Genomic DNA, 27,500 nt, shown 5'->3' with positions numbered 1-27,500 from the left:
CTCCCTGTGACCATGTATGTTTTGCTCCGACAGCTCCTGGGGGCACCATTCAGCACAAACTTCGAAGGAACGGCACCCCCTGTAGTTATGTAATGTCTCAGCTCTGGCAGTAATCTTTTATTTGCCAATTTGGAAATGTTTCCAGAATTTTCCCCTGTGAAGGACAAAGGTCTACTGTGTATCTTATATACTTCCCTATTAACTTTTTAGCCCGTTCTGGGTTAACTACTTTCTAAATATCGGTTTGGTGAACAAGGGAGAGACAAGCAGCTTAAAGAAGGCCTTGTTGATGTCATTAACGTCCTCAGTTTAAAGTTGCACAAACCAGTATTTTAGTATGTTCGTGCAGTAGTGCAATTTACTGTAATCAACTTAAAATTTTGTCTTTTTCCTCCCTCTCTCCCAAACCCACGTCTATTAGCAGTCATGTTATACTGCTTGCTCTTGTCCTTGGTTCCTGGCAGCCACGAGTCTGGTCTCTGTTCTCTATATATTTGCCCATTCTGGACATTTCAGATGAATAGAACCACACAGTATGAGGCCTTTACGAGCAACGTCTTCTCCTTAGCCCAGTGTTTTGAATCTATTCACAGCGAAGGAGGATACGATCACACGTCATTTACTTATTGCCAGGTTATATCCCATTGTATGGCTGAACTGCGGTTTATCTGGGCATTTGTTAGTAGTCATGTGAGTTGACTCCACTTTTCTCCTGCTATGAATGTGCTTACTGTGAACACTCAGAACGTATTGTGTGGATATTTGTTTTCTAGAGTAGATACATAGGAATGTGATTACACTCCATATGTAAAGCCATCTTGTTAATGGTATATGTCTGCTTGGCTGGAGCCTTAGCACCCAGCCTCCTCCCACCATGCCTACCCTTGTTGTGAGCCAGTAGATGAAGCACAGAGAATTGAATTGTACTAAACATTTGGTCTCATTGGACAGGGTTGTCCTTACATTGAATTCACCCTGATTTATTGTTTGCTTCTGCACTTTAAACAGAGACAGTATTCACTCGGGACTGGGACTATAGACTGGAAACAGAGGTTCCCTGTTTTCATTAGTTGACTCTCAAAGGATGGTTAGAGCCAGCAGCAGATTATTCTAGGGCTCATGCTCTCTTAGTTCCTTTTAGCACCCCTCTTTCTTTGGCCACTTTGCTTTTCATCAGTACTACTTACTGCACTAAGAACACAGCTGACTCAGGCCAAGTATTTTTATAGTCTCTGGGTGAAAAGAAAAGAATGTGGAATATATGTGTTGTCTTGGTTTTTATGACCCTGGAAACTTGTGTTGCTTCTCTTGAAACCCTAAAGAAGAAGCCACAGCCCACTTCTTTCTGCTTTGGATCAGCATCTAGTAGTATTCTGCTACAGTTGTTAGATTTTAAGGATGATAAAAGCAATTGCTAATCATTTGGAGGCAAATTACTTCACACACACACACACACACACACACACACACACACACAGAGCGAGCCAACAAGTAGGAATAAGGACTGTCAAGCTTTTTAAATAGACAATATGCTCACCGTATTAACTTTAAACACAGGTTCTAAGATTATGAATTTGTGACATGAACTTCATCTTAGAGTTGGCCTCTTCGAATTGATTCACTTTTGGAGGTCTGGTCTTGAAGGTCTGTTTAAACTGTGAAGGAGTTAACACTTTCCTAATGACATGTACATTTAGTAGTGTACACGTACACGATAGTGGGAGGGGATGTTGTTTGACTCCTAAAGGAAACATTGTCTCATTAGAGAGGAATAATATTTGGGGTCTCCTGTAAGCTCGGCAGTGGCAGATCTTGGGAATTTGAAGCGTTAGTCCCACTGAAGCCAGCATCCCCCCTTCCAAGGTCCATTTTCCCTAGACTCTTTTCTACACAATAAAACTGCTTGATTCTTAGGCTGGCCCAAGGTTTTGAATAGAGAACTGTGAGGAATGTTCAGGAAGCGTTCCAGCAAGCCATCAAGACTATTGATAGGTGGCCAAGCCCTGGACAAGAGTATTAGTAATAACAGGAGCTCAATCTTGCCTAGCTCTCAATCTGTGTCAGAACCGCTCTAACTCCATGTAGGCCTACACTCAGGAGATTCTCACAGTAATCCCAGGAACACAGAAGCGTTTGGGTGAGGGCACTGAAGTACAGATGGGCTTTGGAACTTGTTTGAGGTCATATAGTCACAATGGGAACCCGGGTGGTCTAGTACCTGTGTTCAGAAACTTGGAAGTGCTTCTATGTCTGCCCATGGTGCCCAACCATAGCCCGGAGGATGCAGAGACTTCTAGTTCCTAGCCAGCACTTTGCCCACATAAACCAGTAACCTGGGCTTTGTTTTGTCTTTTGCTGCTTGGGCAAATTGAGAGGTCAAAGGTGCCTTAGATATGCAAAATTCTTATGTGGCACGGCTGGGCTGTGGAAATCAGTGAAAAACAAATGAACAAAAACAAAGAACAGCTAAGTCTTAAATGCTAAATCATAAGACCATCACCAAATAGGAAGAAGTAATTTGTATTATTACATTTGAATTATCTGCCATGAATTTGGATTTCTGGTACTTAAAATGTAAAGAAATGATGTAACTATGGTGTTAGAAAGCCACGGCCTCACAGGCCTTCTCATTTCTGCTGTTTGAAGCTGTACAGACATCTGATGAAGATGGGCAAGCAAAGCTGCCTCTGAAACATGGTATGCCACAGAGCTCAGTCAAGTCCCGAGGCAGGTTTGGAAGTCCCAGCAGGAGAAGGCCTTCCTAAAGATAAAATGAGGTGCCTCCACTTTCCACTATTATGAATACTGCTTCCTGGGAGCCTTCAGAGTATACTGTGTGGATATTTGTTTTCCGGGGTATATACACATCAGTGTGACTGCAGCCTGTATTTAAAGTCATGTTAATGGGTGTGTCTACTTGGTAAGAGCCTTAGCATCTTGTGTTAGCCTCCCCTGACCATGCCTGTCCATGTTATAGGATGAAGGGGGGTGGGGCTTTCTTTTTGTGGTGTTGGGGAAAGCACTGAGGGTCTTGCACATGCTTATCAAGTGATCTACTACTGAGCTGAAACTGTACCACCAAGGACAGGATCTGTTTATGAAAGGCATAGCTTCTGTAGATTGGAGGTACATTTACATAGTGCAAGTGAAATTTTATTGCAGGAACTCAACCAGCTGGTTGAAGACAAAGGCATTTTTTATACATCACCCATGTGCCTATCATAACACACATTTTAAGAACAAGAATAACAACAAAACCAAAATTCTTCTGTATTTATTTATTTATTTTGTTAGTTTGCTAATATGAGTGATACATGCATCATATGTATACGTGTGCATGTATGTATTATGCATGTATGTGTATTGTGTGTATGTACATGTATGTGTATTGTGTGTATGTACATGTATGTGTATTGTGTGTATGTACATGTATGTGTATTGTGTGTATGTACATGTATGTGTATTGTGTGTATGTACATGTATGTGTACATGCACATGTGTATGTGTGTCATGAGTCTTCCTCTATCACTCCCCTCCTTCATTGTGAGACAAGATCTATCTCAGAACAAGAGTTCACCAACCTGTCTAGACTGGCTGGCCATCTAGCTCCAGTGATTCTCTAGTTTCTGCCTTCCCAACGCTCGGATTACAAGTGCATGGAAACCTGACTAGATGTTTACCTGGGTGATGGGAATCCAAACTCACTTCCTCATGTTTTCATGATTCACATTTTATTGACTGAGTCACCTTCTTATCCTCCTTTCCCAAAATTATCATTATAGACACTTACCATGTACACTCTGTTTTATCACATTTTTTTTAAAAAAAAGATTTATTTAGTATACTGTGTTCTGCCTGCACACCAGAAGTGGGCACCAGATTTCATTACAGAAATCTGTCATGGTTGTGAGTCACCATGTGGTTGCTGGGAATAGAACTCAGGACCTCTGGAAGAGCAACCAGTGCTCTTAACCACTGAGCCATCTCCCCAGTCCTGCTCTATCACTTTTATCTTAGAACTGGATTGACAAGATATCTCTCACACAGCCCTTTATTTCTGAAGCTCACTTTCGTCTTCATTGTGCCCTTTGTGTTGACCTTAAAGATCCCAGTGACAGTTTGGAATGTCTCCTGGGACTAATGAAGTTTTCCAAATAGGAAACTTGGGCTGGGGACACTATGGCTGGGTAGATTTTCGATGTTTCATCTGTGAGGCAAGAATCTGATTGGGTCAAGAACCAGAAGGGAAAAGAGTTGTAAAACTCATGAGGAGGAAGAGGATCCGGCACTGTGGCAAACACTGCTTGGATCTGGAGTGGGGACGGGACTCCGTGGTGAATTTGAGACCTCTGGAATAGTAACGGGGAGACAGCATGAGCCATGAGAGGAACTGAGCTCAGGGGCTAAAGCTGCTTGAGAAAGGTTTTTTGAACTCTGGTGATGTTTGTTTTGGGTTTGAGTGGGGCAAGTGTGGTGTGCTCACACACAGTGTGTCTATTAGCATACACAGATGCAGACACCCACACACAAAGAAAGGAAGCAAGCAAGCAAACACACACACACACACACACGAAGGAAGGAAGGAAGGAAGGAAGGAAGGAAGGAAGGAAGGAAGGCAGGCAAGCAAGCATTAGTAGAAATTCTAACCCTGATTCTGGATATATAATTGCTGCCTTGGGGAAATGGTGAGATGGGGGGAAATGGTGTAATCTTTCCAAGCTTCTATGTTTGTCAATAGAAGTGACTGAGTCCTGTGAAAGATTCTGTGCACACAAACTTAAAAGTTTCTTAGATAAGACAGAGACTCCCGTGCTCGCTTCGGCAGCACATACACTAAAATTGGAACGATACAGAGATTAGCATGGCCTCTGCGCAAGGATGACACGCAAATTCGTGAAGCGGTCCATATTTAAAAAAAAAAAAAAAAAGACAGAGACTCCTACATCTGGCTTGGGCAGGTCTTCCCCACAGTTCCCCTTGAGAGAATGCATCTCCACACAGAACAATGGTGCTTTGATGGGAGTCTCAGTAGTGAGATTCTCAGTAGAAGACAGGGTACTCAGTTCAGTTGGAGTTCCAGATTAAAAGTATTTTTTTAAGTTTTATATTTGTGTACATTAATTATGCATGAAGATTGCGACATTCTCATACATGTATATAATGTAATTTGGTCATATTTACTCCCATTTCTTCTTTTGTGTCCCCCGATTCCTACTGATTCCCTTCCTTTTCCCAACTAGTTCCCCTTCTGTGTTCATTTCCTTCCCTCCCTCACTCCTTTCCTCCTTCCTTCTCTTCCTCCATCTTTTTCTTTTTTGTGACCCAGTGATATTTTTCATTAGGGTTGCTTACAGGAGCTCCGATGAGGGGCTATTTACAGAATCATGGGCACCTTATTAGTGGCTACACCACTAAATCAAGCATCTCCCCATCCCTCAGGAACTTTTAGTTGCCCCGTGAGCCCCTCCACCATCTGTGGTAGGTAGATTATTGACAAGCCTAGTCTTAATGCAGATCTGGTGTGTGTAATCATAGCTACTGTGCTACTTCAAGACAACAGTGGCCATACCAGGCCCAGAAGACAGCATCCCACAAGATTCCACCCTTTCTTCTAGCTTTAAAATGCTTCCCACCCTCCTCCTCCCGCTGTTCCCTGAGCCTTGGAGGGGATAATACAGATTCTCATTTTGGCTAAGCACTATCCTGACCAGTTATGAATCTGTACAATTATCACTGCCAACTGCAAAGGAAGCAAATCAGACTCAAGATGCTTCTCGGGCTTAAGTTTAATTCTTCAGGAGGTAATTTGACAGGTATAGCATATCCTTTGAATAAAACAGCACCAGTAGCTTCTTTCGGTAAAGCCTACGACACCTACAACCACTAGTGTTTTTCCAGGTTTACAATACCAGATATGAACTCCTTCCTGTGGAATGGGTCAGTTGCTCACCCATAACAGGCATGCCACTGATACACCAGTGAGCTCCCTTCCCTGTCATAGCAGTGGTGTGTATAGCACAGGGTCCATAGCTAGGTTGGGCTATTGACAACAATTTCTCCCCGCAGCCTACAGAGCACCTTTTGGTGCTCTCCCATTCCAGCTTAAGTTTTCTGTATCCTGTGACCCAGAGTATGTGGTGTCTTCAACACTACAGTCTTACCGTCCAGTTCTGGTGAGCAACTAAGAACAATGGCAATTGCCTGTATTGTTTGGGACACCTCAGGGGGCTCCCTATTTTATTTTTAGTGTTGTGTCCCCAAAATTGCATAAAGCATACTTATACTAAAGAAATTATTGGTTACTAATCCGAACTTCAAATTTAACTGGGCACCGTGTATTGCGTATGCTAAGTTGCCAACCTGAACTCCTGGGAGGAGCCATGGCTGGTAGCAGTCATAAGCTGCTCAATTTGGTGTGCAGGAGGACCGTGGAGGATTCCAGGTTTGATAACTGATGTCCCAGGAGAATCTTAGGAGAATCCTCAGAAACATAGATGAGGAGAGAACAATTTGTCTTTCTTCTGAATATCCTTGTCTTAGTAAGGGTTTCTATTGCTACGACGAAACACCATAACCAAGAAGCAAATTGGGGAGGAAAGGGTTTATTTGGCTTACACTTCCACATTGCTGTTCAGCACTGAAAGAGGTCAGGACAAGAACTCAAGCAGGGCAGGAACCTGGAGACAGGAGCTGATGCAGAGGCTATGGAGGGTGCTGCTTACTTGTTTGCTCCTCATTGTTTGCTCAGCCTGCTTTGTTGTAGAACCCAGGACCACCAGCCCAGGAATGACACCGCCCACCATAGGTTGGACCCTCCTCCATCAATCACTAATTGAGAAAAAGCCTTACAGCTGGATCTCATGGAGGCATTTCCTCAAGGGAGGCTCTTCCTCTCTACCAGCACAGAGCCAGCCAGTCCACTCTCCTCTCTACCAACACAGAGCCAGCCAGTCCACTCTCCTCTCTACCAACACAGAGCCAGCCAGTCTACTCTCTTTTACCCGCCTCTTTTTTCACTCTTGGCTTTAACATAAAGTGAAAATGTTAACATTTTATGATGTTCAGTCTTGGCTTTATTGTTGTTTGTTTGTTTGTTTGTTTGTTGTTTTCTATTTTAATTTTTGGTCCTTGTTCTGGAGTTTGCAGCAGACAGGTTGACCCTTCTTCACCGTCTTCACCCTTTGTGTCTGCTCCTTCTCTGACTGGACTGACCTGTGCCCGGAGTGACTTGCATTGATTCCCTGCTCTGCAGACAGTTTCTCAACAGGAAAGTGATTGCCACATTTCCCACATTCCTTCCTAGCTTTTTGGGCCTTTTCAGATTTGATTCCAGCTCATCACTTGGTACTTTGCATAGCGCTTGTCCACGGAGACCATCTCTACAGAAGGAGAAAGCGGGAGTCTCCTCTACTGATACAGAAGAGACAAGCTCTGGGGTCTTACTCCAGTTTGCAGCTTGCCTGTGGTGCTCCAGGGGTGGTATCAGTGTTGTACACTGCTAAGTTTGTTCCTGTTTGTCAAACAAGATCACTTAGCACCTCTGGTTGAGCAACTGTGCTTTCCTAGGAACTAGAGGGAGCGGCTAAGATCAAGGCATGGAGGTCATCTCTCCCAGAGGGTAAACCAGGACCACCAGGCCCTTCGGCTAAAAGCAGCATTAAGAGAAGTAAGGCCCTGTCACTCAAGTCCCTTTGGATGTCACTCAGGGAGGTGCCTGATGCTCGGGTACCTTTCCCTCAAGCCTGGCTTGTGAAGTACTCAGTGCAAGGAGAGTAGCAGGAGGGGCTCTTTGTGGGGTCTCACAGTTACACACTGAGTGGTTATTAGGCTGGGACCTTTGATGCTCAATATGGGAGATAAGGACTTTGTCAGGTAGAGGTCATTGGGAGGTCATTGCTCAAGGTCAGTTCTGAGGGGGCTGCTGAAGTTTGTCACCCATGCAACCTATTGAAAGTGCAAAAGAACAACTCTTCTGTTTAAGACGGTGAAGCTTGGGCTGGAGATGTAGGTCAGTGGTAAAGTACTTGCCTGACATGCGTGAAGTGCTAGACTCAATCCCAAGGACCACCCAAACCTTGACAATCCACTCGGACCTACCGGGCTTGAAATTCCTTCTAGAAACACCGATGAGTACAGTATTCACTCAGCCGACTTTATGCCATGGGCTAGATACTGGAAACGCTGGGAAGAAAGGATGGGCACTGTCTGGCACCTCACAAGCTTAAGGTAGCAGACCACTGAAGGACCGAGTACAGAGGTAAGAGGTTGCAGCTGGTGTGTTGGGAAGGGGTGGATGCTGCAGAAGTGGTGGCCTTAGATGTCCAAAGAGCTGCTGTTGGTGATATGTGTGCCCAGGTCCCCAGCTACTCTATTGGCTATGCTCCTATGAGAAAGTATACTCTTAGCCAGGCTTGGTAGCACAGGACTAGATCCCAGCTACTGGGTAGCCTGACGTAAGAGGATCAAAAGTTCAAGGGCCACTGGGGCTATTGAGTGAATTCAAGCCAACCCAGGGAACTCATCAACACCCTGTCTCAAAATAAAAGGGCAAGGGATAGAGCTTGGCCTACCACATGCCAGGCCGTGCCTTGGCTCATGTGTTCTCCTCACACACATGTACCACACCCATCTCCACCCCTCACATTCACTCTAAGGTCTAAAGGTGCCTTCCTCTCAGAGTGACCCCCTTCAACAATTTAATTTCTAAAATGTGGCCTCTTGCCTCAGATATGCTATTTGTGTCTCCAAGACCCTGTGGGAACAGGCTGAGAACAAGTTTCCGATGTTCTTTCAGCTCAACTTCCAGACCATCTGGCTTCTGTTTCCTTCCAGGGTTCCCCAAGAATGTCCTCCTTCCTGTGACAGGCTCTGGCTCTACTTCTGAGAACCCCAGCCTGGCATTGTAGGAGCAGGAAGTACAGAGCGTTCTGGTGTTTGGGCTCATGTCTCCTGGTGTGAAGAAGGACAGCAGACACAGTGGTAAAGGATACTGTTGGGTGGCTGATGTGGAGAGAGGGAATGGTATTTGATTGTAAACCTAGATGAGAGACCATGATATCCGTGTGGGGAGCCAGCCTGGACGGTGGTTTCATTTTCTCTAGCAGGCCACAGCCTAGAGTGTAGAAAGCAGGAAGTAGGGGCCGTGAGATGGCTCGGTAGTGAAGAGCACTGGTTGCCCTTACAGATGACCCGAGTTGGATATCTAGTACCAACATGGTGGCTCACAACCAACTGTAACTCCAGTCCCAGGGAATCTGGTGCCCTCTCTGGCTTTCCCATGCATGTGGCACAGGGACAAACATGTAGGCAAAACACTCATATACATAAAAAATGAATTAAAATAAAACGTAAAAACCTGGGAGTAGGTGGTGTAAGGTTGTCATTCTGATGGACGGATGCCACAGGAAGTCAAGGGATTGGCATGAGAATAAATGACTTTATCTTGTGAAGGGATGACCAGTTTGAAAGCAAATGGTGGTGTGGGTGGGCCATGGCACACTGCAGAGAACGCACGACAAGATTAGGGTGTTGCGAGAGGGCGCTTTGAGTTTGGAATAGAAGGGTGTAAGATTTGAGTGTAGGTACCTCAGTTGGTAGAGCGCTTGCCTTGCATTCATAAAGCCCTGGATTTGACCCCAAGGAAAACTGATACCGTGGTGCACAGCTATAGCCCCAGCACTCAGACAACGTTAGAGGAAGACAGACCAACCATTCAAGCTTTGGCTCTGTAGTGAACTTGAGGACAGCCTGGGCTACATGATACTGCTTCAGTCAAGCAGACAAGTGTAACAGTATGTTTATTTCATGTCAGGTGGAGAAGGTGCTGTGGGCACAGGTGAGGCGTAGAGAGATAAAAGTACTGCAGCGTTAGGGAGTTGGGTGGACCACCCTCTTACCTGCCCCAAGCGTGGAAGCTGTGGTCAGTTCCTGTATCTAAGCTTTAAGGCCAAAGGCGATGTTCACGATGGCTGTGGGCAGAAAAATTACTGAAGATGCAGGATTTCCTATGAATGTACACGTGTTAGCACCTTCTGCATTCCCCTTCTTTCTGCTCTCAAGGCGTCGCAGTCTCTCGGACTAGTTAACATTCTTTAACACTTCCTGCTCAGGAGAACTTAGCCCTGTTGACTCTCACTTTTGTTTCTGTTTGTTATCCTTATTTCCTGAGCACCTTGCTGACAGGGTGTGGGGAACAAGGACAATACAGGAGAAGCAACTTGGTACCAAGGACACATGCTCTTCCCTCTGTGGGATCTTCCAGCCTCTTCCTCATTCAAATCATCCTTTCATCCTTTGGGTTGAGCTAAAAGGTTTCTTTCTGGTTTCCCTCAGAGTATCTCAGGACTATCTTGCTGGGCTGTGCATCTGCCTTGCTGCTGCTGGGGTGCTGGGGGCATGCCTGCCGCTCAGGGGAGACAGAACACAGAAACAGTGAAGTCTGGGACACACTGGTTCTCAATCTCCTGTGTACCCCAAGGCTGCTGGGGACTGCAGGGAGTGGAGAGGGGAGAGAGTGGTATCTTGGTCTTCACTTACCCTATGAACCAGGCAGGAAGGGAGGGAGGAATCCGGTTTGGTTCCCAGTGAGTGCCAAGAGTATGGAGGGGCTGGAAGACAGAAGGCCTTCTTGGGGAGATTTAGGTGAGGCTCTTCATGCTTAAGTCTTACTCATTGTGAACCAGGGATTAGATACCTTTCTCAGGAAGGAGTGCCCAGGAAGGGAAGCTCATTGGCTGAACACTCCGGGACTATCTAGATACCTTTATCTAATTACATGGAGAACTCCAGGTTTTTAGCTACATGACTGGTTGTCATGGTCCTCTCAGTGGGGGTGTCATGGTTACATGTTCCAGGACAGGTAGAACTTGGCAGGGAGCTGGTTACATACCTATTGTTCTCAATTCTGAGATCCCCTGGGGTTTTGAACCTGCTTCAACCCTCCAGTTCTTCTGTCTGGTGGTATGGTCCACTGCCCTAATCCTCCCCTTCATACAGTCTCAGTGTACCCTGGTCTCCTGTGTCCCTTAGCACAGTTGTAGTGAAGCAAACAAAATGAGTAATTTGTTGCTCAAGTCTGTGCCACGTGGCGGAATGTAACCTCTCTAAGGGGAAGGACCCTGTAGGTATCCCCAGTACCTGGCGTGGTGCCTTCCATAAAGAATGTGCTCGGTAAATGTTTCTAGAACAAATTGATCCGCGTGGGAGTCAGAAAGTCCACTTCTCTTCCTAGACTGGTCCCCCCACCCCCACCCCATGCTATGGCCTCAGACCAACCACTTGAGCTCATTAGGGAAAAGAATTATTTACTGGTTTTGATAATTAGTGATTTCTGAACTTACAGCACGCCAGCCAAACACCTGGACGTACTGCGGGCTAACCAACAGGGTTCTCACAGAAATTCTTGTTTGCTGCTTGTTTGTTTTTGACTATTTGTTTAGAATAGGGTCTCATGTAGCCCAGGTAGGCGTCAAATTCCCTATATAGCTGAGGCTGGTCTTGAACTCCTAATCATCCATTAGTTGTGAAGAATTTCACTTAGAGAAACTTCTCATTTCTGTTCATGCAGATTTGGTTTTTTTTTTTTTTTTTTTTTTTTTCAGCTGATAGATAAAAAAAATCAAGTTTTATGCAACCAGAGAAGTTGCTTCTTTGGCCAAGTTGTAAAATGAGAGTTTGCATTTAGCAGTTCGGTAATGTTCACATGGATAGTGGAGGCTGCTTTGCCCTAATCACAGTGATCATAGGTGCACCTGCATCGTCAGTCTGGACTGAATCACAGGGGAAGAGGAAATATAAGGAGACAGAAAGGACAGACTGGATGGGAGGGTGTCTGGTGGGTGGATAGATGGACCAGATGGATAGGAGAAGAGATGGACAGGCAGATGGGTAATGGAGTGGGAGGGAAGGACAGAGAGAAAGAAACGGGAGAGTATCTTCCTTTGTCAGGCAGCATATAGTACTTTGGGTTCTTTCTGTGAATCGCTGATATGGAATTCTGGAATTGTTTAGTTGGTTGGATGCTTCCTTAATTCCTACCCCTTTCTCATCACATACATTCTTGTTTAACAAAATAGAAATCAGGGTTTATTTTTCTCCCAAAAGCAGTTAGAAAGTTAGAGGGAGCTGGCAGTAGGACAGAGCGGTGGGTGAGAGGCATATTTGCAGATCATGAGAGAACCTAACAAGACTGAACTGTATGCTCCTGGTGTGGAATACTCTTTCCCGAATGCTCAGTAATGCCAGGACCTTTCCTTTTGTGTTCTGGTTTTATGCAAACACAAATTATACTCTTGTTGATGCCACTGTAAGCCATGAAACTGGAGACCTGAAACCTGAGTCCTTTAGAGAGCAGTTTTGCTGGACTTGCTTCCCGGGTTTGTGTGATGGAAACCAAGAGCACCTGCATCTTCCCGGAGAAAGAAACGTCCGAGCAGAAACCAACACAAGCCCTTGATAAAGAGTCAGAGCAGCTTCATCAAAACAAACAAACAAAAGGCCATACATACATTTTGAATCTGGGGAAGTCTGAGAGGTCACCTAGCCCTCCCTCATCAGACAAATGAAGAAAGCAGATAGAGCCGAGAGGCATTTGCTCACGCCTGACTCAGTGGACACAGATTTCTCAAAGCTGTAGTAACACAGACTTCGAGAGGGTGTGTGTGGAAATCATAGCTCTGCATTTACTACCCACTGTGGCCGGGACAGTGAGCATATCTCTCTGAGTTCTGCGTTCTCCATCTGTCCCCATGTCAAAGGCTGGTCAAAAGAAGCACAGGCCAATGCATATGATGCTCAGGCCCAGTGCTCAGTAAACGATAGTCACAAGTGGTTCCTTGCTGTTGCCAGTGATGCAGAATAGAAGCAAGCCATCTTGGAATTTAGAGTTATCAGCCAATGCTGCACTTGCTTCAAGCAGTGTTCAGTATTCAAACAGACCTCAGGGTAACCTTTGTATAAGGTGTGAGGTGCTACAGTGAGTTTAACAATTGTCTGTATGTGTAAGTCTTCTGGCTTTCTTTTTAAAAATTGGTTCAACTGCTATTCTTTGTCCTTTACATTTTTATATGTATTTTAGAAACATCTTGTCAATTTCCAACAAAAGGAATGCTTGCATCCTATTACAGTTGTGATGTGTCTGAGTGTTGATTCGCAAAAAAATATCATCTTAGCACTATTGAGCATTTCAACCCAAGAATATTGGTGCATTTGTATAGGTCTTCTTTAATTTTGTCCAGTATTACTTTGTGGTTATCAATCTAAAGGTCTTATATATGTTTTATTAGATTTATTCTCAGATATTTTCTTTACTGGAGTAAACAAATTGATTTATTTTGTATTTATTTTTGCCATTGTATACATATATAATAATTCTTTCATGTGTCATCTTATGATCCTATCTTACAAATTCTAAAGCATAATATTTGTAGGAGACTTTTTGTGGATGTTCTTTATTGTTAAGGGGGTGTCCTTCTGTCCCAAGTTACTAAAACTTTATTTAAAACCACGAGTGGCCAGGTGTTATGTCCCACACCTTTAATCCCTAAACTTGGGGTGTGGAGGCAGATGGATCTTTGTGAGTTCAAGGCCAGCCTGATCTACACAGTAAGCTCCACGACAGGACTATGTGAGAGATTCCTATCTCATAAAACAATAAAACCAAAACCTTCAGTGTGCATTGACTGTGATCACAGCTCCTTCCTCATCTCTCAAGATGCTGCTTCTGTTCTGGCTCAGCTCTGGGATCTAATGCAATAGTTCTTTCCTTGCTCTTATCTTCTGAATTCATAAAGACGGTATATAATAAAAACCAGACAAACAAGGACCTGAAACAGAGAAGTGGCAGTAAAGACAGACAGAAGAGATGAGTGTTAGAGACCATGGTGCTCTGAAACATTCTGCTCATCACAAGCTGACTGAAGAGGCCGAGCTCACCAGTTCAAACTCACATCTCTGTTAGCTAAGCACAGAAATCTACCTTGTGCCTTTGTTTAATATTTGCATTATAAAAACACTGAACTACTTTCCAAATATAAAATTTGATATAGAATTAGCATTTGTTTTTTCCAAATTACACCCACAATATACGCTCATTCCTAAAGTCTGATCCATCTTTCTCAGCTCCATCACTGCCTCCTGGTTGAAAACCACGGAATCATTGCATCTGCACATCACCACTGCTCTGTAGAGGCCAGATGGAGTGGTTTGTCTGGTGTCTCTTTCATGTGGCTGGTGCATTATGGGAAATACACATTTGTGAGTTTCCAACGTTTCTTGAATATAATCACTTTAACACTACATAGTTTTTTCATCCTTTGGTCATAGGACTTAAATACTGTGAGCACTGGTGCCCTCATGTGGACATGAGAGAAAGTGCAACGAGGATAGCATTTCATTATATATAGCAGGACCACTTTGTGTTCTGCAGCCCACCTGGTAACCCAGACATCTGAGTAACAACATCATGAAGATAATTGAAAAGGTGTCTGTAGAGACACCAAGTGAGCTATGTGAGGAATGACTGGTGTAGGCTGTTAGGGTAGACTGCTCTCTTCATCACAGTCATGGGGAGGACCCTCAGGAGCACCCCCCAGAGGACTGAGAGATTGGTTATAAATGTGAAGACTCACTCTTATCTCTGCATCCTAGTCCCTTGATGTCTGCCTGTCCTTTGGGACAATGTCTTCATGAATATCAGCTTAATATTAAATTTTGAGCCAGAAAGTATGGTTCTTTCAACTTTTTCTATTTCAGGACTTTTCCAGATATTCTTGAGTTTTCATATAAATTTTATAATCAGTTTATCAATTCCTGCAAAGGAACAATGGGAATTTTGGTAGCTGCACTGGATCTGTAGGTCCATTTGGGGAATGTCAGCATCTTAACATTATTGCCTTTGATCCATTCATGTAAGATTCCCCCCCTTTTTTAAAGATTTATTTATTTATTTATTTAATGTGAGTACATAAATTGACTGTTGCTGTCTTCAGACACACCAGAAGAGGGCATTGGATCCCATTACAGATGGTTGTGAGCCTCCATGTGGTTGCTGGGAATTGAACTCAGGACCTCCGGAACAGCAGTCAGTGCTCTTAACCACTGAGCCAGATCCCCTTTCATTTGTATTTTCTTCAGTGTCTTTGAATATTTTCAACTTTCTGAGTGTATGTTTCCTAGTTCTTGCTACTGTCCTGTAGTAGCTTAGACTGAGAAGTTCATAACTGGCAGGAGTTTATTGTTCACAGTTACAGCAGCTGTGAGTCCGAGATCTAAGCACCCGCAGATCTGTCCTGATGCTGAAGCTGCTGGTCCTAGAACCAAAAGGCAAAAGGGAAGCCGCATGGAATAGAGATGGAAAGGGTTATAAATAAATGGACGGGCTCACAGGACCTCTGCTGGTTTGAAACCTCCATGTGGAAACCAAGCTTCATATGGCAAAGTCAGTGTGATAAAATAACGGCAGTGAGGAACACAGACTAAACCAGTGAAGACTCGCTTGAATTCTCTTTCTGCCAGAATACACTCGTGTGATTTGGGACAAGTTACTCTGCCCGTCTAAACCTCAGTTTCCTTAAAAGTAAGACGGGGCTCACAATAGTTACTGTCTTTAGGGAGACGGGAAACACTCAGCGAGTTATAAAAATACCGAGCACAGCACCTAATCCATAGCCAGTGCTCTGTGCTAGCTCTTATTGTCACTGGTGAGCTGGCCCAGTCACACATGAATGTATGTTTCACTGAATGAAAGACGCGTGTGTGCAATTGTGCACACTGGCCTTTGCTGGCAGGCACATCGGTAACCTTAACTGTAGAGGACAGATGTGCGCAGATGATGGGTGTGCGTTGCAGAGAAAGGTGAGCGGGTGTTTTTTGTTCCAGTCTGAACTTCCATTTATCTGTGAATCAAAGTTGGACTAAAGAATTTCCAAGCTCCATCCCGGCTCTGAAATGTAGGAACATTCACACGTACTTCTCACAAACACAAGGTGGCACCAGGAGACAAGACCTTGGCCTGCCATTTGCCTCTTAGGGAAATCTGGCATTCTGTAACTTAAACTATATTATAAAATAAAGATGACAAATGGCTTTGGTTTATTGTTGCTTTGGGGGTCCCCATGAGGCCTTAATGTGCCTAGAATAATGCATATGGTATTACCAGGATTTCCCTGTTCTTCCGATCCCCCCAAAACCTTACACGGTTAACCATTTTTTTACCCATAACCATTTTTTATCCTCAGGCTAGGGGCCTGAGGAGGGGGAGATGAAAACTTTCATTCGAATAGGAGAGGATTTGAGTTGTAGATGCGTAGTGACGCTCACCCAATGCATCATGCATCTCACAGAATACCCGTATGCTGTCAGTCTTCTCAGATATGGTCCATTTACAAGTGACATCATCTGTAGGTTGGGAAGCTCTGGTCCTTGGTTGAGGCTGGTGAGGCCGAGAAGGAAGGAGCAGGTAGAAGCCAAGCACGAAATGAGATGGGAAGCAGACGCAGGACCAGCATCCAAAGCTGGAGATGGTGATTCTAATGGTATTTCAGGAAGAAGCCGGGTTGTGGGCTGATGGCCCATTAGAGAAGAATCTTAACATGACATGGAGGGAAACTGGCATGAGTACTACATTAAAAGATCCCTTTTCTCCAGGGAATTTGGGAACATCCAGCACAGTGGAAACAGAACTGAAGGGCAAAAAAAAAAAAACCTCAAGGACTGTGCTGAACAGTTTGCGTGTGTCAGAAGATTGACGTGTGAACAACCTGGGAGCTTACCTCTCCTTGTACTTACATCCTCCTCCATGTTGTACAGGGCATTTCCTAAGAAGACCATCTGGAAGTGGGCATCTCAGAAGGCAGGGAGGAGCAGGGCCCTGGTTTCCAGAGCAGACCTCCTTCCTTCTCCCAGCCGGGTAATGAGAGCAGAAAGTAGATCTGGAGTGTGGGTCAAAGTTCCTCAGTGCATCACACACCCCTGTTAGAGCTGTCCCCTCTGCAAGCTGGAGAGCATAAAGCGATAGATTCTCCCTTGAGGTTCTTGGCCTTCTTGGTAGGTGCTATGTAAGTTGTGGCTTCCTGAGCTGGTTAACAGGCCAAGATAGGAATGGGAGCCTGTGCTGATCCTTAGTATGGGGACTTAGTATGATAGACAGTAGGGTGCCGCAAAGTCTCTTAGTGAGGTGTGCCTCGCTAACTCAATTCTCCTTCTGAGACAGGATCCCACGATGTTGCTCTGGATGTCTGTCGTAGAACTCACTATGCTGACCAAGCTGTCCTCAAACTCATAGATATCCACTTGCCTCAGCTCCTGCCTCTGCCCCTGCTCCTGCCTCTGCCCTTGTCCCTGTCTCTACCTCCCAAGTGCTGTGATTAAAGATGTGCACCACCATGCCTGGGTGAACCCAAATTCTTTTCAAAAGTGGAAAGCTTTATGGAACTAGGGTGGAACATGGTTAGTTAATATTTTGCTAAAGTTCAAGGAAGGAAGAAGCTGGGTTGGGTTATAATGGTCTTCCTTTGCAATGCTGTGGAACTACCTGAAGCTCTATCAGGTCCTATCAAATACTTGCAACCATCCCCTCGGGCAAGCAAGTACGCTGAGTCACCTTAGCATGCCAGGAGGACTAGAGTAAGGGATTAATTAACCTTGCATCTGATTCCTGATTTTCCTTGTGTTCTGAGGACCTTCTGTAGAACTATCACACGGTCAAGCCCTTCCTGGCTCTCTCAAGGAGGTTTTGATTGTGTATTCAGAACGGGAGAGAAAATGATGTTCATGCTGACTGTAGGAGATGGGGGTGGGAGTTGGCCAAGTGGTACATGACTATTGACCCCAGCATAGATCACCAAGGTTATGAGGTTAAGGCCAGCCTGGGATAGACATTGAGTTCCCATCTTTAAAAGAAGTAGGAGATGGGGAAGCTGTATGAGGGTTGGGTTGGGCTACAAAGCTATAGTATCACAGTTACAGATAAAGTGGCTTTGAGTGGGAAAGAAACCATGTAAGTAATGACTGAAGCCTTTAAAAGAAAAATGACCTGATCTGGGGGTGGGGGCAGGAAGAATTTGAGGCTGGCATGGGTTACATGAGACCTCTCTCTCTCTCTGGGTCTCTCTCTCTCTCTCTCTCTCTCTCTCTCTCTCTCTTTCTCCTCTCTCTCTTTCTATGCTCGCTTTCTTTCTCTCCCTTCATTTCCCCTTCCTTTCTCCCTACCCCCATCCTTAATCACACACACACACACACACACACACACACACACACAAAGTTTAAAATACTTGATATGGTGGACACCCACAAAAGCTCTATGCCTAGCTGATAGGCTCTGGAACGATATTAAGAGTAAAGAACAAATCAAGGACTTAAAACTTGGATTGACTTACCTGGGCTACACACTGGTCTTTAAAAGGTGACACACACTGTATTAAGTGATCACATCAAGTGTTCTGTTGCTTGGAGTAGGCAGCCATCTTGGGATGAATGAGGAACTATGACCTACATTAAAATCAAAGACTAGAGAGAAACAAAGAATAGCTTAATTCACATTGAAAAAAAAATTCTAAAAGCCTTTTACTAGCTGAGTGCTTGAGGGAAAATTTGGAAGCCAACGTACCTTATGAAGCCCCTTTGGAAGTCCCTTTGGGATACCTCAGAAAGATGCAGTTACGTAGATTTTCTGTGTGAACAGGAAACCTTCTAGATATATTCCTAAAAAAATGAAAACATACTTTCATTCAAGTGTATGCATGGATGTTTACAGCAGCATAATTCAAAAAGGCCCCAACTGGAAAGACTCCAAAATTTCTGTAAAGTGTGGAATAGCCACAGCAATGGGATATTTTGTTAGAGAAAGAATGAAATTGGGCTGGAGAGATGGCTTAGAGGTTAAGAGCATTGGCTGCAGTTCCAGAGGTTCGGAGTTCAATTCCCAGCAACCACATGGTGGCTCACAACCATCTATAATGGGATCTGGTGCCCTCTTCTGGCCTGCAGGTGTACATGCAGGCAGGATGCTGTATACATAATAAATCTTGAAAGAAAGAAAGAAAGAAAGAAAGAAAGAAAGAAAGAAAAGAAAAGAGAATGAAATCAAGATACCCTACAATGTGAGGGGATTAAAAGTCTGTGCTGAGGATAGAAAGGTGGTTCAGTTGTTAGGAGAGTTTGCTGGTTTTGCAGGGGACCTGAATTGGGCTCCCTGCACCCATCTTAGGCAGCTTACAACCATCTGTAACTTCAGCTCCAGGCTCTCCTCTGGTCCCTCTAGCACCGACATGCAGGTGCACACACATACACATGCACGCACACACGCACACATATAAATAAAAATAAAATAAATCATATTAAAATTTTTTGATCAGAAGCCACAGACAAACATCATGCATTGTATGGTCACACTTCTGTGAAATGTGTGGGACAGGCAAAGCTGTGGAGACAGGCAGTAGAGTCTAGTGGTGCTAAAGGCTAAATGCAAGGAAAATCTGGGAAACAACTGCTAATGCGGTGCCTTTGGGAACTGAGAATATTAGACAGCTGTGACACCACTCGGTATAGACCAAGGTCTCTTGACTCATGCAATTTAAAAAGTGTGAATCTATGGTGTATGAATTTAATTTACGTTTTTGTTTGTTTGTTTGAGACATAGTTTCTCTGTGTAGTCCTGATTGTCCTGGAACTCACTCTGTAGACCAGGCTGGCCTCGAACTCAGAGATCTGCCTGCCTCTGCCTCCCAAGTGCTGGAATTAAAAGTATGCACCACTGCTTGACAAGTTGTATCTCATTAAAACATGAAGCATGAGATTTTATTCAAGATAAATATTATAGTCTGAGGTTGCAACTCCATGGAATAGCTTAACATGCAGGAGGTCCTGGGTCCTAGCATTCTCATGCTTGTGTACACATGTGTGCATGCACACACAAGCATATGCTCACACACCTACACAGACACACACCATGGAAAACATAATCCAATTGTCCAATTACTATTAATTTTTTAAAATGTATTTATTTATTATGTATACAGCACCCTGCCTGCATGTATACCTGTATAACCAAAGAGGGCACCAGATCTCATTATAAATGGTTATGAGCCACCATGTGGTTGCTGGGAACTGAACTCAGGACCTCTGGAAAAGCAGACAATGCTCTTAACCTCTGAGCCATCTCTCCGGCTCCCAATTAAAATTATAAGTGAAGTGTGATGATGGAGAAAAAGACAATAGGAAAAGATGGAAGAGGACAATTCTGTGACTCAAGAAAGAAAATGAGAGCAAAAGAAGAGGAAGGGGGACCAGCTCACCAAGCCTGAGGAAGGGGGACCAGCTCACCAAGCCTGAGGAAGGGGGACCAGCTCACCAAGCCTGATGGTCCAGGTTTGATCTCCGGGACCCACATGGTAGGAGAAAAGAACCCAGTCTGACATCTACATAGATAGATCATGAGACATGGGCACCCCTACACACATACAAAATAAATAGAGAAAAGCAGTAAGACGGACCAGTCAGCAGGTAAAGGTACCGGCCACCAAGTTGGATACCTAGGACCCATGGGGAGGAAGGAGAGAATGGATTCTTATAAGTTGTCCCGTGACCTCCATACACATGCTGTGACCCTCCTCACCACACACAAAGTAAAAACACTGAAGTACTTTGTTTGTTTTTGTTTGGGTTTTTTTGTGTGTTTCTGAGACAGGCTGTCCTGGAACTCTGTAGACCAGGCTGGCCTCGAACTCAGAAATCCACCTGCCTCTGCCTCCCAAGTGCTGGGACTAAAGGTGTGCTCCACCACTGCCCGGCTAACACTGAAATACTTTAAGACAAAGAGAGAGGCCGCTTCCATGATTTGTAAAATAACTGAACATTTCTCTCATTTTCTGAATTCTTCAGTTTTCAAAAGGCTATTATCTATTGATTGCCTTTTAATTCAGAAGTTGAACACTACTTTTAGGTTTTTGATTGCCTGCTGGCCTTAAACTTCTCAGTAGTTTGGATTTGGGGGTGGAGGTTGCTAGGGATTGAGCCTAGGGCTTCAGGTGTGCTAGATAAATGCTCTCCCACTGAGCTACATCCCCAGGGCCCTTTTCACTTTTCCCCCTTAAGATGGGATTTCTCTGTGTAGTCTTCATTGTTCAGGAACTCTCTCTGTAGACCAGGTTGGCCTCAAATTCAAAGATCTGCTTGTCTTTGCCTCCACCTGACTTCTTTTTACTTAAAAAAAAAAAAAAAAAAAAAATCCAATTTCTTAGGGTGGCATTGAACTCACTTGGCAGCCTAGATAGGCCTTATGCTTTCAATCCTCCTGCCTCACTCCCATGAGTAGCTGGGAAGACTGGCCTTCCCCACCAGGCCTGTCACTGTGCTCTGCTTGGCTTTGCTCCTCAACTCCCAGTGCAATTAGTAGGCTGAGACTATAAAGTGTTTTGGGTTTAGAACATGATTTAATGACTGGGGTTGGGTTTTACATCTCAAAACCAATTAATGGGATTGGTGAGATAGCTCTATAGGTTAAAGTGCTGGCCACCAAGCCTGGGGACCTGAGCTCGATTCATGGGGCACACATAGCAGAAGGAAATTGCCAATTCCCTCTAACTTTCACATGAATACACACACAGGCGCGTGCGCACTCACGCGCACAGACACACACACACACACACACACACACACACACACACACACACACGATAAAAATAATCTTTAAAACCACATAACCTAACTAAAGCTGGGACTTGTCTAGATGTAGGTTCTCCATTGACAACTCAATTATTTACAGCCACATTGAGAAGCTCAGCAGCTGGTCTTCTTTTCTAAAATTCACATCCGCCCGGTAAATAATTCATTTCAGGTCTTGGGCACGAATCAGCCTTGACCTATTCTTAGACTCCCAATGGGTAGAAGTTGCAAGGTGTTGGCATAGGCCTGCTACAGAAAACAAATGCACAAATGGAGAATGGCCTCACGTAAGGAAACAAAGGTAAGGAGAGGTTGGGAAAGCTCAGGTCAGCGTAAAGTGGTGGGGAGTAGCCAAGAGCCAAAGATGCGCGCATCCTGAGCCTTCCTGGAAGAGGCTGCTCCTTCCACCCGCGTCCTTTCTATTTCCTGCCCCCGGGGCTCCATTGTAGGGACATTGGACTTTACCTTCTTTGTCCCCAGCAGGAACATGGGTTCAGAATAGCATGTCAGTGGACACCCTTGGGTGACAGCACTTGGCCCACAATGTATGGTAGGTGGTAGAATTTTTAAAAAACTAAAACAGGAGTCACCCTCCACACCCCTGCGCCTGTGCCAACAGCTGAAAGATCCTCTGTGATGAATACCTGAAGTAGTCCCACAGTTCATTGCTGGTGCCAGCTCCAGAAATCTGTTGGGATTGGGCGGGGGGGGGGGGGGGGGGGGGGCAGGAGGGGAAACTCCTTCTGAGCTAGTCAAGCTCAGTCATATTTTCAGTTTCAGATCACATTAGAACTCAAGATGGAGTTACTTGTGTGCTCACATAAGGCAATCCCTTGTAGCTGCCTGCGGCCCCGGATCAACTGGGTTCACCTGAAAGTGGGGCTGGGAATGAAAAGGGGAAAGGCCCTACCAAAACCCTTTCTGGTTTAAACCGGAGATGGGTGGGATAATCCGTTCTCGGTCTGGAGATATATCTCAAGGCAAACCCAGGGGCAGTTCTTCTAAGTTCTGGGCAGCCAAGATGGGTAAACCCACCTAGATCCTACCACTTGATCTGTTGTGGTAAACAAGGTCTTTCAGGCCTGCTCAAGGCTGGGGGAAGAACACAATCCTCCTCCTTGTGCATCTCTGCACTGACATTCAAACTGTCTTCAGACAGGTCTCCAGCTGCTGTCCCCCAGAAGTGGAGGACATGTAAAGGGCTATGTGCTTCATCCCTGTTTTCCTTACTTTAATCATTATTGTGACAAAGTAACCGACAAAAACAACTCAGGAACGAACAGTTTATTTTGGCTCACAGTTGGAGGGTACAGTGTCATGCGGGGGAAGCTGTGGTTTGAGGCAGCTGGTTCCACTGCATCTGCATGCAGGAAGCAGAGATGAATGTTGATAATAGTCTCACATGATCTTCTTTTAGGCAGCTGGGACCCCAGCTCATGGGTTGGTACTGCCCACATTATGATGGATCTTTCCACTTTAATTAACCCAGTCTAAGAAAACTTCCCAGAGACAGGCCTTGTCTTTTTTGGCAATTCTAGATTCTGTTAAATCAACAACCTTAAATGTTCTGGTGCCCAAAGGACACTTGCAAGGACAGTGATAAGGTTTTGAGTGACAGCTGCCTGCTCATTTCTACTGTAAGAAACTCTCAGGGGAAAATATCTTCTGTGAGCAGAAGGGAATAGTCAGTGTGTTGGCCCATCCTGTGCCCCATCCTCCTTGCCTGGGGACTAACAAGTCACTCCAGTGTACTCAGGTATCCTTGAATGAGTTGAGGCACATTACTTCCATTTTTAAACATAGAATGTCCCCCAGAGACTCAGACCCCACCTTCAACATTATAATTGATCCCATTATAGTTGATAGAAGAGTCCCCCTGCGGGCCAAGTGAACACTCAGCTCCCCATTTAAACTGTCCTGGGGGCTTCTCAGGGATATATGCTTCTTAGCTCTTTCTAGAAAATATGCTAGAAGGATATGATTTAGTATCTCCCCTCTCCTTCTTCTCCCTGCCCCCTCTCTCTGATTTCTAGTCTCATGTATTTTGGGCTGGCCTCAAACTTTCTATGTAGATGAATGTGACCTTGAATTTGTCACCCTTCTGCCTCTACTGTCCCAGTACTGACATTAAGGGCTCTTCAGTACTGAGGACTAAACCCAAGACTTTCTGTATACTAAGTGGGCTCTACCAACTTTCTATATACTAAGTGAGCCACAGGACTCAGAATTCTTATTTGTGCTAAAATTGAGGAACCTCTCTTAGTTGACTTACAGGGGGGATTTGTAGAAGTACTATTTCGGGGCATTTGTGTGCTTGTCATTTTACAATTTTCTGAAATATGAGTTCTGGTCTGCTAATTCCAGTGCCAATGTCTATCAGTGGAGAGAGGGAAAGACCAGGTGTTTGCAGATTTGGACCCTGAGCCAGGACTTGTCACCAGATGGCTCTAGGCCATAGCCTGGGTAAAGGAGATACAAGGAGCCACTTATCAAAGCCTGGGTCACTGGGACACCAGGTATAGTCAATGACATAGGAATGACACAAGGAACTCTTCCTTATGAGGTAAAGAATAGATTTGCTAAATTTCCTTAATTCACATTTTAATTAATTAATTAATTAATTTTGGTTTTTCGAGACAGGGTTTCTCTGAGTAGCCCTGGCTGTCCTGGAACTCACTCTGTAGACCAGGTTGGCCTCGAAATCAGAAATCCGCCTGCCTCTGCCTCCCAAGTGCTGGGATTAAAGGCGTACACCACCACTGCCCGGCTAATTCACATTTTATTAGTGCAGAGGAAAAGCTTTTAAACTGAGAGCTCATGGGCTGAAGATAGTAAGGCGGGTAAAGGCGCTTGCCCCTAAGCCTCACAGAGTTAAACCCCCAGACCTACATGGTGGAAGGAGAGAACTGAGTCCTGCAAGTTGTCCTTTGACCTCCACGACAGCTCTGCAGCACACACATGTAATTTTAAAATTAATAATAAATAAAAGGAGAGTTATTTAAACTATATTCAAGCTCTAATGAAATATCTACTTGAGTCTCAGAAACTGTGGGGTTATACTGGAGGGGTGTCCCTAATAAGCAGTAAGAGCTCAACTCTCAGTAGTCATTACAAAATATCAAACGACCCTATATCCTGAGGTGTAAATGAGAGGTACGGCAGAGATGTTTAGACCTGACGACCTCTGAGATCTTTTATGACTTTCTCTCTGAAAACCGGGACCACAATTATTCATCTATACGTTTACCTTGTACTAGCCCCTCTCTCAACATATGCATTTGGCCAGTGCTTGCCGTGGTTGAATGGAGCTTTTAATGACGTCAAAAATGGAAGCAAAGAGCAGAAAGGTTTCATTCAAGCCCAGGGTTTCCATTCATGTTCTTGTCCCCACCGCACCCCTACTCCCTTTCACTACATCATCTGTGTGACTGAGAGGACCAGGGCTGGTTCTGTATATTCAGCAGTACTCTGGGGATGTGTCTGAAAATGACTGTTTCTAAGCCTGTGCTCTACAAGAACGTGACCCCCAGGCATCCACGTCTATTTCTGTGGGTTCTCATTCGCTCGTGAACATTGACAGAGCCTGAGGGCTATAGTAAAAACCCCTTTTGGTGTAAGTGATGCAAACTCGCTCAAACACAAAGCAAGTTTGTGAATTCACAATGGGAAGCAAAGAGATCATGAACAGCGAAGGTCACAGAATCTGGGGAAAGATGAAGTTTTTAAAAACCTACTGTCCGTCTCTCCACAATTTCTCAAAGCTGGTTGTCATTTTGTGCCCACAGACTGGGAACATGGCTTCCAAGGCTCCAGATACAGCACACTATAGTGAAACTAAAAAGTTCTGTCTATCTGGAAGTATAGAAAACCAGAAAGAAGCCTCTGGTTGGTTCTGCTTGGGTCATGGACTAGGATTGTTTGGTAGCCTCTGAGAACTCCTGGATGCAGAAGGACAAGCACAGTTGTCAAGTAATGGATGCCTACTACCAGAAGGGAGTCTGCTGCATGAGCAGGGTACATTTTCAGGGGCCAGGGAGTTAAGTCATCTTCAGAAGTGTGTGTGTGTGTGTGAGAGAGAGAGAGAGAGAGAGAGAGAGAGAGAGAGAGAGAGAGAGAGGAAGAGAGAGAGAGAACACAGAACACACACTTTATTAGTTAAGCTCCACCTAATACCTTCATCTGTTGCTAAACTGGAGGCCTAGTTTAGTATTAGAGGGAAACTGCTGGCTGGACATACAGAGCGACAGGTGCCAAAGAGAGACCTCCCTGAGATCGCCCAGAGCATTTGGTTTATGTATGATTTTGGACAGTGACTAAATTTAGGATCATAAGCTGTCCGGTGCTTTTTATGCATGCATCTGAGCACCATTTGGAATGACCTCATTTCTTCTTGTGGCTACAGGGGACAGGGGGAAAACGGAGCAATGAGGAATGATGGAGCAATGACAGCATTGAAAGCAGAGATGTTTTTATTTGAGCATCTTAAATTTTAATCATTTCTCAAAGTGTACTTTCTGGGCTAATTGATGTAGTTTATTAAGAACTAGATCTCATTGGGTCGTCTAATTCAATTGCCCAGGTAGTTCTTAAACCCCAGAGGACCATCCAAGATGAGACTGAATACTCCAGCTGCCTGGGATGTCTATACCCAAAGCAAGCCTTTGATCTACAGATAATGCTGACTGATAAGTTATGTTCTCTATAGATGGAGATCAAATCTAGATTCATATAATTTATACTCCTTGATACTATAGTTACTTCCTGGGTCAGAGAGAAGCCATCTAATCTCTCTGTCTCTTGGCAGTGTTTCAAGACTTTGAAGAGCCAAGCATGTCTCTCCAGGTCTCCTTTTTCTCTCTTGCTTCATTTTTACAAATTGCTGATGGTGAAGACGATCACGATGATACCAACATTTATCAGGGATAGAATTTGGTATGGTGCCGGTTCTTGGCACACACCAGTAGGATATGCTGCAGACTATGATATATCAGGTGTTACCCTAATCAACATATGGTCATATTTTAATTTGAATATGTGTTTATATGAACGTCACAATAATAATAATATAAAAATAGAAGTCGAACTTCTGGGAAAAAATGAGGCTTAGAGAAGTTAAACAGGGTGCTCAGAGCTACACCGCTCTTAAGGAGCAGAGTCTAACTGTGAACCAAGAACTCTGGCTCCTAGGCCTCCTCTCTTATCACCATTGCTAAAAGATATGTGAGCCTGGTAGTCTCCATATCTCTCAGAATGAAATTCGGAAGTAGATACCGTCCTACAGGTGTTGTCTGGCCATGAACTACATTTTTCTACTTTGTAGATTTCTGTTAATACCATCTAGACTTCCATTAACCTGATGCTATATGTCTTAGTTACTGTTCTATTGCTGTGAACAGACACCATGACCAAGGCAACTGGTAAAAAAAAAACAAAAACAAAAAAACAAAAACAAACAAACAAACAAAAAAACCCAACATTATATTGAGAGCTTGCTTACAGTTTCAGAGGATGAGTCTGCAAACATCATGGTGGCAGGGAACCTGGTAACAGCAGGCTCTGGAACAGTACTGGGAGCTTATATATGACTTACAAGCAGGAAGCAGATAGAGGGAGGGACTGATTGGGCCTGGTGTGGGCTTTTGAAACCTAGAAGCCCACTCCCAGTGACACACCTTCAACAAGGCCACCAGCTGGGAACCAAACATTCAATTATTTGAGCCCATGGGGGCCATTCTCATTTAAACCACCATTGTGGTTTGTGCTGGCTAGTTTATGTCAACTTGATTCAAGCTAGAGTCATCAGAGAGAAGGGAGCCTCCATTGAGAAAATGCATCCGTAA

At 44.5% G+C, this 27,500-nt stretch overlaps 1 protein-coding gene and 1 non-coding gene across 3 annotated transcripts in view; both read left to right on the top strand.

Moving 5' to 3' along the window:
• Positions 1-27,500, top strand: part of Shroom3 (shroom family member 3) — a 284,471-nt gene that overhangs the window by 26,034 nt on the left and 230,937 nt on the right. The gene's annotated exons all lie outside the window — the stretch shown is intronic.
• LOC143439876 (U6 spliceosomal RNA) lies at positions 4,810-4,913 on the top strand. Its single transcript, XR_013107883.1, has one exon. It is a non-coding gene; the product is annotated as a U6 spliceosomal RNA (small nuclear RNA).

This window comes from Arvicanthis niloticus, chromosome 27, assembly GCF_011762505.2.
Source record: "Arvicanthis niloticus isolate mArvNil1 chromosome 27, mArvNil1.pat.X, whole genome shotgun sequence".
Taxonomy (NCBI): Eukaryota; Metazoa; Chordata; class Mammalia; order Rodentia; family Muridae; genus Arvicanthis; species Arvicanthis niloticus.
This window is presented reverse-complemented; position numbering and strand designations above follow the sequence as displayed.